The sequence below is a fragment of the Anser brachyrhynchus genome (genome assembly GCF_964034855.1).
Source record: "Anser brachyrhynchus genome assembly, chromosome: 7".
Classification (NCBI taxonomy): domain Eukaryota; kingdom Metazoa; phylum Chordata; class Aves; order Anseriformes; family Anatidae; genus Anser; species Anser brachyrhynchus.
The window spans coordinates 18,565,235-18,582,680 of NC_137701.1; the positions used below are offsets into that span (position 1 = coordinate 18,565,235).

At 40.1% G+C, this 17,446-nt stretch overlaps 1 protein-coding gene across 4 annotated transcripts in view; it reads left to right on the top strand.

Annotated features, from left to right (window-relative positions):
• Nucleotides 1-17,446, top strand: part of LOC308198026 (uncharacterized protein) — a 424,888-nt gene that overhangs the window by 238,691 nt on the left and 168,751 nt on the right. The window lies entirely within an intron of this gene.

Genomic DNA, 17,446 nt, shown 5'->3' on the forward strand with positions numbered 1-17,446 from the left:
TCTGCACTCTTTGAGGTGATTCAAATGGGAATTGAGGGCTCTGCCTTGCTTCAGGGTCCTCTTGCTGCAATTTTCTACTTTCTGTCGAACCCTCTATCTGCAGAATGTAAAAAAAGGAATTCAACAGCCAGATGGTCACCTTTACAGTGTGGTCATCTTGGATGATGGCTGTTTTTTAAAAAAAAATTCATTGTGAACTCTTCAATTATTTCTAAGCATGTCATTTAGATACTCCTTAGAAGGGAATGGATTTCTGAGCCTACTGTATACCAATCTGTTAATTAGCCTCCTGATCATCCCCTAATCAAAGGAATATTGCAAATTGTATTTTACAGAGTATTATTTTAGCAATGTTTTGTCATGCTTGGTCATTTCCTTATACTTAGAACTGCATCAATCAATAACTGTGGGGATATGTCTGCTGTGAAGAGACATCTGTTTACTCAATAGATCTTTTTATTTAATTTTTAATAGAGCTTTTCTTATTTTGCATGGCCATTTGTTGTTAATATATTTATAATGATTACAGTAGCTATAACTCATAACTAATGATTTTTTTTCTAAATCTATAAATATTATTTATTAAAGGATAAAAAGTCAATGTTTCTTGTAGCAGCCATCACAAAAAAGTCAGTTGTTGCAAAATGAAATAAATATATTTCACACCTGTACTGCAACAGATCAAAAAGATAAACCTAAAGCAATGGTTTTTTGTTATCTAGCTCCTAAAATAGTGGAGAGTAGAATTTGGCCCTTACTGTATTATGTTGCAGCACAGTTAAATTTCTACACTGCATATTAAAAAAACACTACATTTTAATAGTTTGAAAAAAAAAATCTATAGAAGTGAAGTTGATTTTATCGGTTTTATACAACATCTTGATATAGAAGGAGCCAGATTCTGCTGTCTGCTAGCCTGATGTAGTTCAGTGGTTAGAATAGTGGTCTGTAAGAAGGTATGGGGTGAATTCTGCTGTCAATTAAACATTTGTGCATTTGGAGTAAGTCTAAGGAAGTTAGTGCAATTTAAAACTGCAAATAAATATAGTCTCAAAATCAATTTCTTCACTTACCTGCCAAAATTGAGTTCAGGGTTCAACATACACAGCACTTTTTCCATCTAAAGAATTCATAGCACTTTAGAAAGGTGAATTAATATTACCCCCACTTAAAAAGCTGAGCGACTAAGACAGACAAGTGCGTTGGACAGAATCCATGGCAGATGGGGCTAGAGATTGAAGCTCCTGTTTTTTCAGATCCATGATCTCCTCATTCATTCCTGTACCTGAATTTTGAAGGAACATCGTGAATGTTAAGAAATACCCATCTATGGGGATGTTATCCTACTTTTGTTAGCATGAGATTTTTTTAATGACTTTTACACAAAAGGAGAGTAAGCCTGTGCATTATTCACCCAAATAATCTTTTGTTTCAATAGGTATTATGGGATAAAGCCCCAGTAGTAATTCCCAAGGTGCCGACCAAGCTCACAGCTGCTAGATGGTCAGTGATGAACTACAGCCTAGTTTGGTAGTAGACTTAATTACTAGGCAGTTTGCAGGTAAATTTAATTTTGCCCTGAAGTGAACTTGTACTCCTGAGTCCTATTCTGTCACTAGAACCAGCTAGAAAGCAGGCAGCTTGATGGAAGCCTGTTTGTTGTGAACTGATGGAAAGTCCAATGAGGACTGCTATATCTTGCTGTGTGGGTCCAGTGATTTCTGCCCAGGACATGGTCAGTCTCTTCTGAAAGCTCTCAGAAAACATCAGTCTCACAGTGGTTTTACCCTGCAGAGTGCATTTACTCACATCAGGCCTGTTCTTAGGTGAAGACTCCTGCATCCTGTGTGATGTTTTGGTCGGTAGACCTGACTGAGACATTCCTGTCCTTTTTTAAAATTCCCAAACTATTATCAGTCAGTGAGGCAAACACTGGGCCCTCTAAGCCACCAGTTGACATGGTTGTTTTGAGTCTGGCTATCAAGAAGTCAGACACTAGTCAGGTATAAGGCACAGCTCTGCAAGATGAGCAGACCTTGTAGATTAGAATTACAATTGCATGTATCAGTACCAATACATGTCAGCATGTAACTTTTTTTTTTTTCCAGTAATTTCACTTGTGTTTTTTTTTCTGTATTAGTTTAGGTTTTCCAGTAGGGTGCTAGTTTGATTATTCCCATATTAAAAAGGACAGGTGCAGAGGTTATCCTGTTCTATATTAAACAAAGCTGTAATGCAAACTGTGCAGTTCCTGGCCATCGCTAGTTACGCTGTAGAGCAACTACATAGGGATCTCCATAACTTATATGCAATAGAAAATGCCTTTGTTCAAACCAGCCTCATACACCAGCCTCAGTGAATCTTGCCTCCATTAAGTGTCAGTTGCCAATTACCAGCACAGATGTCCAGATAGCTCCGCTCATAAAAGATAACCATTAACAAATATTTTTGTTAGGTGATTGCTCAAGACTGTATACCAGACTTATACAAGAGGGCACCTCACTGTGAAGGCAATATGTGAATTCTTCCCGTTTTGGGAGGCGTTCTGCAACAAGTGACCACTCAAACATACAGAAGTCTGCACTGGTAGTTGACTATGCAGGGGGAATAAACTTTACCTTCTATTTTATTTTAGTGCACGCTAACAGATGGATTAGAAAATATAGCCAAAGGTCTAATTCCCTTGCACCTTAGAAAATAACAAGTCATACCTGATATTGATGAAGTTATACTAAAATAGTTATTGAATTTGCTAATAACAATATTCTTTAAAACAGACAGACATCATTCACTTGACCAATGGGTTGAGCCATTCTTACTTAATGAGTGCTACCAATGTATGAAACAATAAAATCAAGACACTGAACATGTCTGAGGGCTACTTTAGGCCAGTGGAGAAGCACTGAGCTGTGACTCAGAGCAGGTCAGAGCAAAGGAACAGATCTAGGCAGCTGTAAGGCATGAGAGTGAACAGGGCAGAAAGGGGAGATGGTTGGTAGGGCTGGGAGTAGTAACAGCAAAGGCTGTGGCAGCACATATCCACAGCTCAAAAAAAAGGGCCAAAATAGGAATTTTCATTGGAATTTTAATGAATTCAGCCATGCTTACACCATTTTGCGTTTTCTCCCTGTGGTCATTTTTTGTAATTCCTTTGCCTTGACAAGAAGAAAACTTTGTGTGCAGACCTTTGTAGTAACTTCACGATTTCTTCAAACTAGAAGCCAGGAAAAGGATTAGAATCACATGACATTTTACTATTAGAATCACATGACATATTTTACTGAAGCCAAGTGCATCTCAGCTGTTATTTTCTTGCCAATATTAAACCACGAATCAAAACTTTCTTGAAAAATTGCTAAGTCATTACAAGAGATGCGTGACTGGCTGAGATGTAGTCAGCCTACAGAACAGACCAAACAGGTAAAAAGAGTTTGTTTGTCTTTGCTCAGCTGAAATGGGGAAGCAGAACATAATATGCTGAAAACGAGAAACCAGCTATAGCTCTTGTGAGAAAGAAAAATTATTTCAAAAGGACTAAAACCACCCCCAAAATTTAATATTGACATCTGAAGTGGGCAAATAAAAATTTGCCCGAATTTGCCAAATTTGCCAAAAATTGCCCAATTTGCCAGATTTTCCCCCACCTGAGGGGCAAATAAAAGTCCAGGGCACTTCATGATCTTGCTTTTTGCCTCTAAATTTGACATAGACTTTAAAAAAATAAACAATGAAAAATAGAGCGTAGGCTTTTCTTAATTTGCTAAGGAAGTTATCTGACAAGCACTTATTCCTTAGTAATCCTAAGAAATTCAAAGTTGATTTCATTTAGCTATTGTTTGGTGCAAGGTTTATGAAAAAAAACATAATTCATCTCTAGACAATAACTAATTATTACTGATTACTAAGAAATAAGTCAACAAAGATATTTTCCTGTTTACATTCTTATCAGACTGTATCAAGACCATCTGTATTTTCAAGTCCTTTATCCCTAGGGATAAATAATTTGTGTTGTTCATTGATTATACACATGCAAACATGTCATTTGGATTTGATACACATTTACGAAGCCGGACTTAAAGAACTGAAATGGGAAAACAAGCATTAATATACAGGAAGAAAAGCTTCAGTGTGTAGTCACAGTTGATAGAAAAGTAAACACCTCAGTGAAGTGATTCTGCAAAACTGTTGTAGTGATTGCACTGCATCAGAGTTTGTATCTGGTGACTGTTCTAGGAGTTATTATTTCTATTTGCTGCTGATATTTTTGCAGATGCCCACCACAAGAACATACGCATGCGTGTGCATGTGCATGTTCATGTGAACAGTGCTTTGCTCACAGCAGTCACAAATTGCCTGAGCTGCAGAATTCAGATCTAGATCTGGGAAGGGAATGAACAGCTGCAGAAACTGGACATTGAACATTTTAGAGGGTGCTTATACTTAAAGGCCTAAAGCTGATGAATAGGAATATGCTTGCTCTCTATGTCCCCCGTTGGCATCAGCAAGCAGACTGGTCTCATTTCCACTTTGTACAGCCTCTGTTCCTTCAAACACCACTCTGCTGAACCTTCTGCCACAACTGGAAGGATTTTGCCCTTCCCAGCAGGCTGGGATTCTCAAACTCCGAGCTCATTTCCTTTCTGCCACTGTTTTCACATCCCACCCTTGCGCCTTTGCTCTCACATATTGCTAGAGTGATGGTGGTAGTAATGTGAACACTCTCATGCAGCTCTGGCTCTTTTTTTCCTCCCTTTCCTTTCCCTAATTTTCCTGGCTTCAGAAATGGATGGCTCCGGAAAAGGCAGGGAGTGCTGGGGGACAGATGCGCGGGAAGAGAGGTTTCCTAGAAATGGCAGGGAGAACTACTGGGGGATGAGCCTTGCCCCACCCCACACCAGGCAGGAGCTGCACCTTCCCTGAGCACACAGGATTCTCCATGCTTCCCCTTAACCTTCAGAAATGACATCCCCATCCTGCAAGTCAGCAGAGTGCCAAGTCTTCACTCAGCAAACGATGCTGAAAAATAATCTTCAAGTGCTACACATTCATTCCCCTTGCAAGTCAGACGTATGAGAGGCCACGGAAGGTTATTATGTTTTCTTTTCATTTATTTGTGCTCTGTCTGTGGGTTTACAGTGATCTTTTGTTTTGTGGCTACATTTAAAATTTTTCAGTCTCCTAATATAATAGGATCTGCTATCTATTGGCAATACCCAGTACAAAACAGTAGCTAATAAACTGCTCTGACTGGACTGGGGACTGCTGTACTCATGTCTTTGTATATGACAACCCCCCATGCCCATGGGGATATAGTCACAGCTCCCTAGAAGCCAGCAGGGAAGACTTGTTTTTATCTTCTGATCTTTAGTTTGATGGCACAGTGTTCTTCTCTTAAATGAAATCACAGTACCTGTGAAGCTTAGAAAGGAAATGGCAAAGTACATCTTTTCATCACCACAGTGCCCAAAACAGAAGAGCTATGCTTGAGTTGAGCCTTATGTGAGCTACATTATGTTAAAAACACACCTCATTCAAATGGAGTGAAATACCCATTTTAGCTGGTGGGGCAATATGGCTCAGTTGAGTAAAAACCCTTGGAGGGCTAGTGGGAGATTATGTGTCCTGAAGAAGTAACAGGCTTCCTTGTGGCAGTGAGAGTGAGTGTGCTGATCACTGCAAAGCCTTGATTAATGGAGTGATTAAAGCAGCAGAGGGTTAGTGCTCTGGCAGCTGGGGCATAGGAAATGGGCATGGAAACTACTGGTAGAGGGGAAATACACAGCTCCAGAATCACAGGGCTGACTTGCCCTAGCAAACACTTTGATGTTGGAGGTGGGGAAGGATGAAACACATCAGGCAAAAAGGAAAAGAAAAACCTCCCACCCTCCCACCCCCCTTCCCAGCCTTGTGCTTACAAGGGAAAGCCCCTGACTTTTGGCTCACTTAGCAGAAGGCAATAAAGCTTCCTATTACGAGGCTTCCTCTGATGTATCGTAACTGGTCTCAGGCTCCAGAAATCTGATCCGTTGGAACAAAACTTACAGTAGATGCTAATAGATTCTCTAGCCCAGCAATGCTGCACAATGCCCTCCATGGCCCAGAAAAAAAAGAAAAAACAAAACAAAACAAACAAAAAACTTCTAATTCAGTCACATCCTTCTTTATTCTTCATCTTTCCAACTCCCTGACCTGTTTCTTTTTCTTGGGTTACTCCACTTTTAAACAGAGAAGAGCCAAACTCAGACTGCTTGTGCTCAAGGACTGATTTCCCCCAAAGCTACAGGCTGAGAGCCAACTTATTTCACTGGGTCCTTTACAATGGCAACAAATCTACGTGTGGCTGTTTGAGTTGGTCCCATTAAAGATAAGGATCATCTGCAGAGCTGGAACCTGCATCTGGAGTCAAAATTCCCAAGGCTCAAAGGCTTTAGATCAGATGTCTGGGAATGGAGCCCTTCTTCTTTGCCTTAGACATCTGATCTAAAACAACTTCAAACTTGTAACTTCCTTCAGATTAACCTCAGCTGTGAGAGGCCTGGGGATTCACATTCTTGGCTTACTAGTGTGACTTCTCCATGCCTCATATCACCACAGTTGATTAGAAATATTTTATTAACTTTCAGCTCCTGTCTCATGCATGAAGGTTAATAGCCAAGAATATCCTTAGAGAAGGTACCTTGTATTTAATAAATGAAGACCAGGATGGGGCTTGAAAAGGGGAATAAAATTCCCCATCAGTCCACTAGAGGGTAGCTGCCTCCAGATGACAGCTGAAATCCTTCAGCCCAGCCCCAGACAGTGTGCTGTACTTGCCTGCGCTCTGCTTGACGTGACAAAGCAGCGTTAACAGGCTTTCTCTCCTCCTTTTACCTTCAGTGAGCTCTAATTTCAGATTTAATAACCACAGGAATAAAAAATAAAAATGCATCAAAATTCTATAATGACTTTCCTAGAGAAAGATAGGAAAATTAGCACCGGAGAACAGTTTGCATCTGAAATTGCTAGACCTTTAAACAATAGACAAGTCGCCACTAAACAATGGGATTCTGATATATAACCTGCATTAACAAGTTTAAGTCTCCTAATTTTATATCCCTGGTATATTATTTAGTGGTATTTGCGGGCTACAAACATTGATATGAATAGGATAGTTCATGTGCATTATGTGGAAAGAATCTACATTATATATAATGCATAAAGAAATCTACACAGCCTTCAGCATGCCAGCTGTTTCTGTTTATGACACTGAGTTATTCATGAAATCCAGGAAGACATTTTGTAGTAAAATATGCTACTTGCTTGCTTTTAAACTGCTGGAGTTGTCTGTCCAGCTAGCTAAATAATTAAGGGAGTGATGTGAAATTAAATATCACGTTTCAATCCACCTTTTCCCTTCATCAATTCTTTCTTGTAAGAGGAGCCAGGAACTAGAGAAAAATATGACTCACAGGGGCTGTTTAGGTGTTGCTATCATATGTACAGAAGGTAAAGAGAATGATAATATGCCTTTCCTGTCTGTAATAGTGTTCACTGTAGCAAACCTTTCTGCTTGTTACAGTAGAGTAAATGGGGTGTTTAATTTGGGATTCAGTGTAGTCTGGAGTCAAGGTGCAGCAGTTTTATTACAGAATACAATTTTATTGGAGACTGAAGATTTAAATTCCACCATACGTACATCTATACATGGAAGTTCTGCTTTGCAGATACAAGCTGCATACACACACACATAGTTCCTGTATGTTAAACATACTCTCTGATTTTTCAGTCTGAAGTAACCAGGGAATTATGATATGTTTCTGCATTTTCTAGTGCACTGAAAACCCTTGTTAAAATGCAGCCTCCTTTCCTCCAGCCATCAAGAAAAGAAAACACACACATGCATTCAAAAGGAGCAAGTGCTATTTTTCATTTCCTCTTTAGATTTTTGACAGTATCCGCAATGTCTCCAGTTCATGACCCCCAGAAAGAAGCTTTTGGTTTTGGAAAGTACTTTCTTTGTTTATCTTTTTTTTTTTTTTTTTTTTTCCAGCAAACAGCAACACACACCCCACCCCTTCCCCCAGAAAGGTGTTTAGATCATGTAATCACTTCTCCTGTATTTAGTCTAAATCTTAAGATGGAAGTCTTTCAATGGAATGATTTTCTGGCAAGGCCACAATATGATGTATATATTTGGAAATCAAATTTTTTAGAATTATGACCATGTCATCAAAATAAGCTGTTTTGAAATGCACTGCTAGCTCTCCAAACAGATTGTATGGGAAAAATTGGATAACACTTGGCTTGAGCGCTTAGAAGTCAGTAAAATCAAAACACTGGGGACCATTTCATTTCATTTTCGTCAAAATACAAATCCATCTCCATGCGTGCGGGGGCTGCTGGGGGGGGGGACCCGCAGCGGGGGCCCCAGCCCCGCACCCTGCGCCGCGCCAGCCGGCAGGTGGTGCCCGCAGTTTAAGGACATCTGTCTGCTCCCTTCCTTCCCCAAGATTCGGAGATAAATAACATCCGAGCAGGAATCCTGGCTCAGACGGAATATCTAACACCCGCAGATCAAAAAATGTAAAGCTTTTACCTACCCCAGTACAATAAAACCAGCTTTAAGAGCCTTGTTATTCCTAGATTTAATAGCTTAGGGTTTTTTTTGTTTGTTTGTTTCTATTTACAGCCCTTGCAAACCAACGAGAGAAAATAGTATTGTTGCATAGACCATAAATACTGTTGCTGTGGATCTATTTTATACCAGGGAAAACTACACAAAGGTTCTCAACTGCTAGCATATTTCTGTATCATCCATGTTTACTGGCACGCTGTGAAGCTGCCTTCTCTGACCTACCACAGTAGCTGTGTACCTGGGTGAAAGGAAATTATTTCTTCACAGGGAAAAGAGGGGGCTCATCCTGCTGTGGGTAATCACAGACAATTTCCATTTAGTTAGCATTTTCCTAACCCTCTTTTGTTGTGCTCTTTGATATCTAGCTAGTGGTAGCCCAAGGTCATTGCCTGGCAGGGCTGCTATTTTGCCAGCAATGTATTTACACCAAAGTTTGGGATGAACAGTTTTTATCCAACTACTAGGGAAAAAAAAAAAAAAAAAAAAAAAGCTGAACTCATCCCTTATGAAAGAGACATACTGACAGTCCAAGTATTGGCTCCTTTATTCATATGTGCACATAGCTTTAGAGTGAACTAACACCTAGATCTTGCCAATGACCTCAACCTTGATCTGGAGGGACCATTTATTCACTAGCAAAACATTCATTCTCCATACAAACTGGTCCTGGGACTGCTGCTTGTGTGACATTTGGTCCTCTATTAATAAACACACAAGACACAAAATCACTGTGATTTTGTCCTCTCACCATTTGGGGCTGCACGTCATGCATGCAGCACCATGGCTACTCCTGAGGAACTCTAAATTAGAAATCAGCATTTGGTGGCTTTGCAGATCTCAGAGGAATTACGGGCAGTCCTGAGGCAAGTGAGGACTGTGAAAGCACTGAGACACACACAAAGGCAAGTACAGGCAAGAGAAGCCGGCCTTCCTTTAAATGAGGCAGGGGCATTTTTCATGACCACGAGAGGAGCATATTACTGGTCCTTGCTCATCAAAGCCTAAGAACCACCATTTTGCAGTCACAACAGCAATAAAATGGTGGTTTGGACAGGCGTGCACACCCACTTCGGCACCGGAGTTCCTCTGCTCACTCAGCAGCCTAGCTCTTTTTCTAATTATTATGAAATGGCAATAGATTTTAGATTAGGAATGAGACAGGAAATGAGGGGAAAATCCTATGTGCATCTGGAAAACACACAGGGTAAAAATTAACCTTGAAGCTCAAAGCAAACAATGTATGTATACATGTGAAAGCAGTCTCTGTATGAATTTTCTAATAACTGTAAGGTGTACCTCCATCTTAAAACTCGTGATTTTAAAATTGAACACAATATGTGCTGTTGTGATGCTGCAGAAGCCAATGAGGTATTTTTAAAAATAAAACCGTATAGCAGAAATAATTGCATCCAACTCTGAGCAGGAATTAGCCTGGCACTGCAGATGATGAACCTTGCTTTATAAGAAGGGGGCTTCATAATATGATGATTTGGCAATTTGGAGGGATGGTTATTTTCATTTTAACAGGCCTCTGCTTAATATATGTCCCCTTGGGGATGTAATGAAGGTTAACAACTTACATGTGGGAAGAAGGGATTTTAGTGATTAGGGAAATTGCCGGCTCCAGTTTGTGTAAGCATGCATGTGGCTGAGACAGAGAGCGCTTCCTCCCCATTTGTGACACCGCTGCACAAAATGTGTGTAAATGAAACATTTCTGGGGAAAAACTGTATGTAATAGAGAACTCAGTCCACCAGGGGCTGAGCTGAAGCTGTGAATACCAGCCTCTGGACCTGAGCTGGTGTCAGATCAGGTGTCAGAGGGGAGACGGATAGTTCACATCTAAGGGTGTATCAGCATCTTAGCGAAATTCTTGCCTTGACAAAACAATGCAGGTCACATATTGGGCTCAAGCAGACAGACTGGCAGCTCAAAGAGGCAGAACAGATCATCTTCTTTGTGTCTAATGCAGCAGTGTTTTTCAACCAAACTTCCTATGTATTCCACGCAATCTGAATTCAAAGCTCAGAAGAGACTCCAGTTGATTTTTTCTCTGTAATGTTTCACTTTATAAGATTTGTTATTAAATTACTTCATAATTGATTTGGTATTAAACAGCAAATCAGAACTCTACTTTCAACCAAAACCAGCTGTCCACTTACATTTCTGTGCATTCTTGACCCAGTGTGACAATTACCAGGGGAAAAACATCCCTTTACAATATTGAATGCAGTCCTGCGCCTGGACATTCAACAATATTCATTGGCCCATATAACTTAAACAAGAGCAGTTTGTTAGCCTCATAAATCCAAGATTTGGGCTGAGAAATAAAGGTGCTGTCAATAACCCTTTAGCCAGATAATAGAAAGGGGATTATGTGATTATTCTGTCAAAAAATTAGGTTTTGTGCTTTTAATTGGCATCATATCCTGTCATGAGTCTGTAGGGTTTAAATCACAGTCCACCATGTTTGAGTGAGAAGGAAACCTAATAGTAAATCCTTTCATCCCAGAGCCTGTAGGGTTTTTATGTGAAGTCCTAATTTCTGTTAAAATACTTCCAAAGAAAGACAACAGGAAACAGTAAACATGGCAACACCACAAAAATACTTTTCTGATGCACTATTTCTGTCAGTGTTCAAAGAATAAGTTGTATGGGCTGGAAAGGAAACTGCTGTATCATTAAAAGCCAAGCAGGCTAAAACAGCCACCCTTTTGTAAAATGGCCCCCCTTCCCACCATCTCTCATAAATCTTGTTTCAAACTAGGCTAAAGCCATGGATTGACTTTGCCTCTTGCAGTAATGGCTTGAAACTGTTGTGTATCACAGTTCTGCGTTCAAAGGGAAGCAAGAGTATTTAAAAACAACTTCTGGTGCAGGACGCAATTATAACTGACAGCCAGATGTCTGCCCTGTCTGGTACAGCAAGCTGAGGAGAGATTGCAAATGGTCTTGAGACCTTTGGATCTAAACAGTGCGTCCAAGTGAGTGATACACAGATAAACAACAATACCACAAATCACTGACACCAACCGAGGGGTTGCTGGTACTGATAAAGATTTTAGATGTCAGGCAGCAGCTGACCCTTCCACCCTCCCCTCTCCGTTTTTTTACTGGGCCACAAACAAAGCACGTTAGTGGAAAAGGATTCAGCCTACAAAGTGTGTTTATATATCCACTGCCAGAAGTCCATTTGCAAGGAAAGTCTCATAAGTATTTGTTTAGTTTACAAAAGTTAACTGGACTGCGGTGAAAGGTATTTGATATTTTGATTAAATTGAATGTCTGGAACATTTGTTGCGTCTTCTGTAGTGCAGGGGGTTCCCCCCAGGTATATTACCTACCAAGAACATTTAAGAATGGACTAACATTAAAAATGGACCCTATTTTCTCCACAGACTGTTTTGATTACTTTAAATAAAAGGCACTGCTTTCATGTCAAAGTATGTTCCTTATGGAACTGGGAGCAATTTTTAGAGACTTCTCACTCTCCACAAAGTATCCTATCTCACGTCTTTTGTGAGGAGCGTACACACACCTACTGCCTTAGTGAGCACAGGCTTAAATGGGAGTACTCTGAAAATTACACAAAGCTTGTGGGAAATCAGCAGAAACCACTCATCTTCATATTCTTCACTAATATTCACTATGGAACCAACCAGTTCAAATGCTTTAGAAGTAGCTGAAGAGCTTTTATTGGTTTTCTGTATGCAATAGGTTGGGCCTTATCTGGCTCTTACGGCATTTTTAAAAGAATGTGCTGTTAAACTGACATACGTTCACTGTATCAGTGTTAGCCTCCAGGGAAATGGCTGAAGAGTGTTTGGACAGGAGTAATTTGAAGCAGTGAAGACATGCAAATAATGTGAACAAAACAGAAGCTAATTTTTCAAAGACTTTTTAAAAAAGTAGTATATTTGATCCACCTTTAGGATTACCTTCTCCCTGTGATACTGACTTTTTGAAATATCTTACTAATACAAATTCATCTGTTTTGAATTATCTTGTGTTTTGAAACAAGATTTTGTAGAATTAAAAAAAAAAATGTACAACAAAAACAAAGGATGTCCAGGAGACATCTTTTTCTTATGTCCCAGTGAGAAAATTCACTGCATCACTTTATCACAGGTCTTCAGTGTGTCACAAAGACAGGTCTATATCATTATTATATCATGCAATATCATTAGAATGAAAGATAAGGGACTCCATAATACAAAGATGTCATCAGTGATGGGAAAATTCCAATTTTGAGAGAGGACCCCATTCCAAATATCAAGCTTGAAGGATTTAGTATCCTGAAACATTTTTCAGGTTGGTTCAATGTCATTGTGATAAAAAGGATGTCACTTAAATCACAGAAACCTGATGTGCAAAGTTGTCCTGCTGGATGAATTGCCAAAACTTTTATTCACAGAAGACTCAATTCAACTTGTCTAAAAACTGACCAAAACCTTTGCTGTTCCTAGAGCCAAACTTACTTTGTGGAAAGGTAAAGAATGACTAGGAAGGATGTAACCTTCATTTTCTTGCTTCCTCTTTACCCCTCCTATTTGACTCCCATTCCTACAACAGGCACTGCTTGTTTGGACATCACCATTTAGGCCTTTACTGTACTTGACCCATTCAACACATATTGCTATAACCTTTTCACTTTATGGGCAACAATTTTGCAGAAAGTATTGTTGCTTACCCCTAGTGAATTAGAGACTTGGGCTAAGACGTGTGAACGGTCTGTGAAACTAGGACCACAGTTTTTCGCTGAAGTTTCTGAAAAAGGTGGAGATACGTCTTGACTATATTCATTCAGCAAAATGGCAATTTTCCTTGAGAAAGGGCCACTGTAGCAAAGCCGTTCTGTATGATGCTATCTCAGGGACTGTTGCAGCACACTGCAGGCTGTGGTGTAGACATGCCCTAGCAGACATTCACGCTAAGAGAAAAGGCCCTGAGTTTATGCTATGGAGCAAGAAAAGGCCGCATTACTAGAAGTGTTAAAGCACTGCACACCAAACCTTTTTTAAGTGTGAATGAAGATAAGGCGCTAGATTTCCCTGAGGAAAATAGAGTTGCCAAGAGTATGGGTGTGACAAGAAAGACTGTCAGGTTTGAATCTTCTGTGAAAAGACAGATCACACGGAGGGAGGGAACTGGAGCCAAGTGATGGCCATGCTTTGGCCAGCATTAGAGTCTGGGGAATAATTCATGAAAGGCTCAAGAAAGCCTTTGGAGTCTTTTTTACATCAAACTGGGACATGGACACGTGCTGAGTTTTAAGCATTCCTGCTTAAGTTTGTCATTTTAATAAGCTTTGAATGGTCACATAGCCCAAATCCATTTTGATGTGGTGAGTTTTATTTTGTTTGTAATAATTTTTAAAGCTAATGATTACAATGTAATATTATGCATGGGACTCTTCTTGGAGACAGTCCTTGTTTACATGAGAAACTTTTAAATAGCTTTTGCAGTGTAACATATTCCTTGCTACAGCACTTCAAAATGGTATTTTAAGATCCTGGTATCTGTCATCTATATGACAGATATAAATATCTGTTCAGCCTTGCCTCAGAGTGCATCAGTAAAGCACTGCACACCAGAGGTCAAGAGGGAGAATAAGGCCTGCAGGTGGTAGCAGCCCTCCCCCTCCCCTGCAAACCACCCCAGCAGCATGGCTGGGAGTGGGAAAAGGAGAGGGGGAGACACAACATGGTCTGAGACCAGAGTGGGCTACTGACAGTTTTTGTCGTGTTCTCTTAAAGGCAGAATTTGGATCAATATGATGATGCTTGAAATTGCTCCTGGCCCCAGCTACCCCAAGGATGGCAGAGCTGCCCCTCCAGTACAGAGCCAAAGGGAAGGCTCTGCCTCATGCATAGCTTTCACAGGGCACATGCATAGCTTTCACAGGGGTGTTGAACCCCTAATCCCTAAATGCTCAGCAGGGTGAATACAGCAGTCTGGTAAGGGTTTCCAATATAATGTAGGAAGTTCTCCTGTTGTGTTTGCTGCTTATAATTCCTATGGCTAAGCACTGTGCCTCTGTAGTTACGCTGAGTTTGGTGCTTTGAGGCAGTCATGTTACACTGTTTCTGTATTGCTATGTTCAGCATTTATGAAGTTGTCTCCATAAGATACCGGGAAACACACTAAAGAAATGTTAACATTTTCTTGAGAACTAGTAATGAGATACATATGTGTGTGTGTGTAGCGCAAGCAAAGGAAAAGAAAGTGCGACTAAGCCAAAACAATAAAGAATGAAATGATTCCATAACCACCTCTCAGCTTAAGAACATAAACTACATTACATTGTAAGTGATAACTATGCTACTAAGCAAGAAAGAAAACCTCAAGCTTTGTCTAGACAATCATAAATGCTATCCCTTTCTGGTCTCGGACATAAAACTTGTAGTCTGGAGCTACCGCTTACTCCCTGGGAAGGGTTTCTGGACATTCAACATTGCCTCACTCATCAGAGGGCTTTTGGATCCAGCTTGTGCTTTAGATTAGAGTTCAGAAAGAAAATACAAGGACATGGTAGTATCGAGTTAGATAGGAGTTGCATTGATTGAATAATCTGTAACTGCAGAAACTACAGATATTTTTCTACCTAGTTTCACTTATCTGACTTTCTTCTCAGGAAAGCTTTTATGGGGGACATCTATCAGTTTGGACACAGAGGCACAGTGCTCATTGGCATATGCCCATTAAACTGTACTAAAACTACAATGCAGGTACCATTTCAACTGTCTTATTTTTATAAACTTTAATTTTAAATCATTATCTTCGTGTATCTTTGTCCTCTTACACATCTGCAGTATACTAATCTCTGTAGCAGATGACTGCATAGGAAAGAAAAGGTTAAAGTTTTGATAGGAATGTGCATTTTTTCCAATCTAATGATCTAGTCACAGCTCCAGACCAACTCCCCAGCAATGTAGCCACCAAACTTCAGGGATTTTGATAAAAAATCATGGGACTGTTTATTTAAACTTTGCTGTGATTTTCTCTCTTCCCTTGGGCGCTCCCTGGAGAGTCCTCACTGGGAGGCCTGTTTTGCAAGACCCCATCACCTAGGCATTGGGCATTCATTTGGGAGGTGGCAGGTGTGGGCTCCAGTCCATATTTGAACCTACAGAAAAAGGGTTTGGCTTGTGGTCTCCTGAATATCAGGGGAGCATAATGATATCTAACCTATATGAACCAGGTCTTTCTTCTCAAGTTATAGTAACCAAGTCCCTGGAAATGTTTTCATTGCTTTGAAGGACCCATATTTTTCGTTACATTTTCACCTGACTTGCGAAATGGCAGTTTTCAGCAAATAAATGGTTTCCCTAACAAAAAAAACAAAAATAAAAATAAAAATAACAGCCCCAAAAAAGTACTTATCACTTGTTTTGCTGGCAGTTTTGGTAAAAGAAAATTAAAGTCCTGATTGAAGTCCCTTTAACAGATTCCAGAAGGGAGTATACTTGACTTTGTGACTCCATCATTATCCTTAAATTTATTTTCAGAAATCAGAATGGGATTTAGCTGCACAAATCCAACTTTAATCAATAGGAGTTCTGTGGCTAAAGCCCAAACAACTCTCATAGAGCATCTTGTCTTCTTTACCTAAAAAATTCTGGATTGATTTTCACAGTTTATTGTTTTCACAGTTGTTTTGTAAAACTGACTGTGGTAACCATGCATATGATAGTGTTAAATTACTACTAATCATTTTATCAGTCCATAGCATACCATAGTCCAGCTTTGTGCTTGTTGATATTAAAAAGTAACTACGAAGCTCACAGAGAAATGCTTTTAAAAACTAAAACAGAATAACATTGTCTCATTGTAGACAATAGAAAAAGTTCCACTGACCCGAATAGATCTAGGATCTGGCCTGTTACAATGATCAATACATATCTTCTCATTTCCACCAGATTGCCAGTAGATTCGGCGCTGTGCTATGTGCCTAGACTATGCTGTGTTTCACAGGTGCAGTCTGCTTGATCACCTATTAAAGAGAATAGCAGGACATAGACAGAGGTTATGTGTAAATACAGTAACAGAGTGACTTCAGACTTCCCCCCGTACACACGTTCCCCATGTCTCTAGTCTCATCTTCCAGCCATCCTTGGTGTAGGGGAACGTTCCTCCCCACAGAAGTGACCTCACAGTGCCCGTTGGCATCTGAAGGACCTCTTGTGGGGCCAGCCTTTGTCTCCAAAGGGATTAGGACCATCCCTAGTCATGCTGCTCCCTCACATTATTCCACTGAGGTTGTCCTCTTTTGTCCAGGGCAATCCTGCCAGCCTTGCACATGTGCCAGCCCAGGCATGGTTCCCGCATCCTGCCCTTCTGCTTCTTTTTCTCCATGATGATGGCATACTTGCTTCCTTGTGCCACTTCTGCTGGTTAAGAAGTAAACTCAGGCACCTAGGAAAGTGTTAAATTACTTTGATGCTTCATTGATTAAACAATCTGTAGCATGGATACATATTTATATTCAAGGAGTTTCTCAGTTTTTTCTTCTCTCCAAAGAACAATTGCAAACGCTCCTCTTCCAAGGTTAACAATTTCCAGTCCATCACCTCTTTCACCACATCATTTCATCCTGCAGGTTTCTGATTTGATGGCTGTTATAGGTTTAAAAAGTTTAAATTGACCTTGACCTGCAAACATATGATTTACAGTAGATGATATTGTTCTGGAAAAACAAAACTTCTGTCCTGAAGCAACACTGCATCAAATGATTTACAGTACTTCTTCTGGGTCAGCTTCTTGTGTATTTACTAACACTGTACATTATTTTAATTCCTCCAGAAGCCCCGTTACTTTTGGAGGCACTCTTCC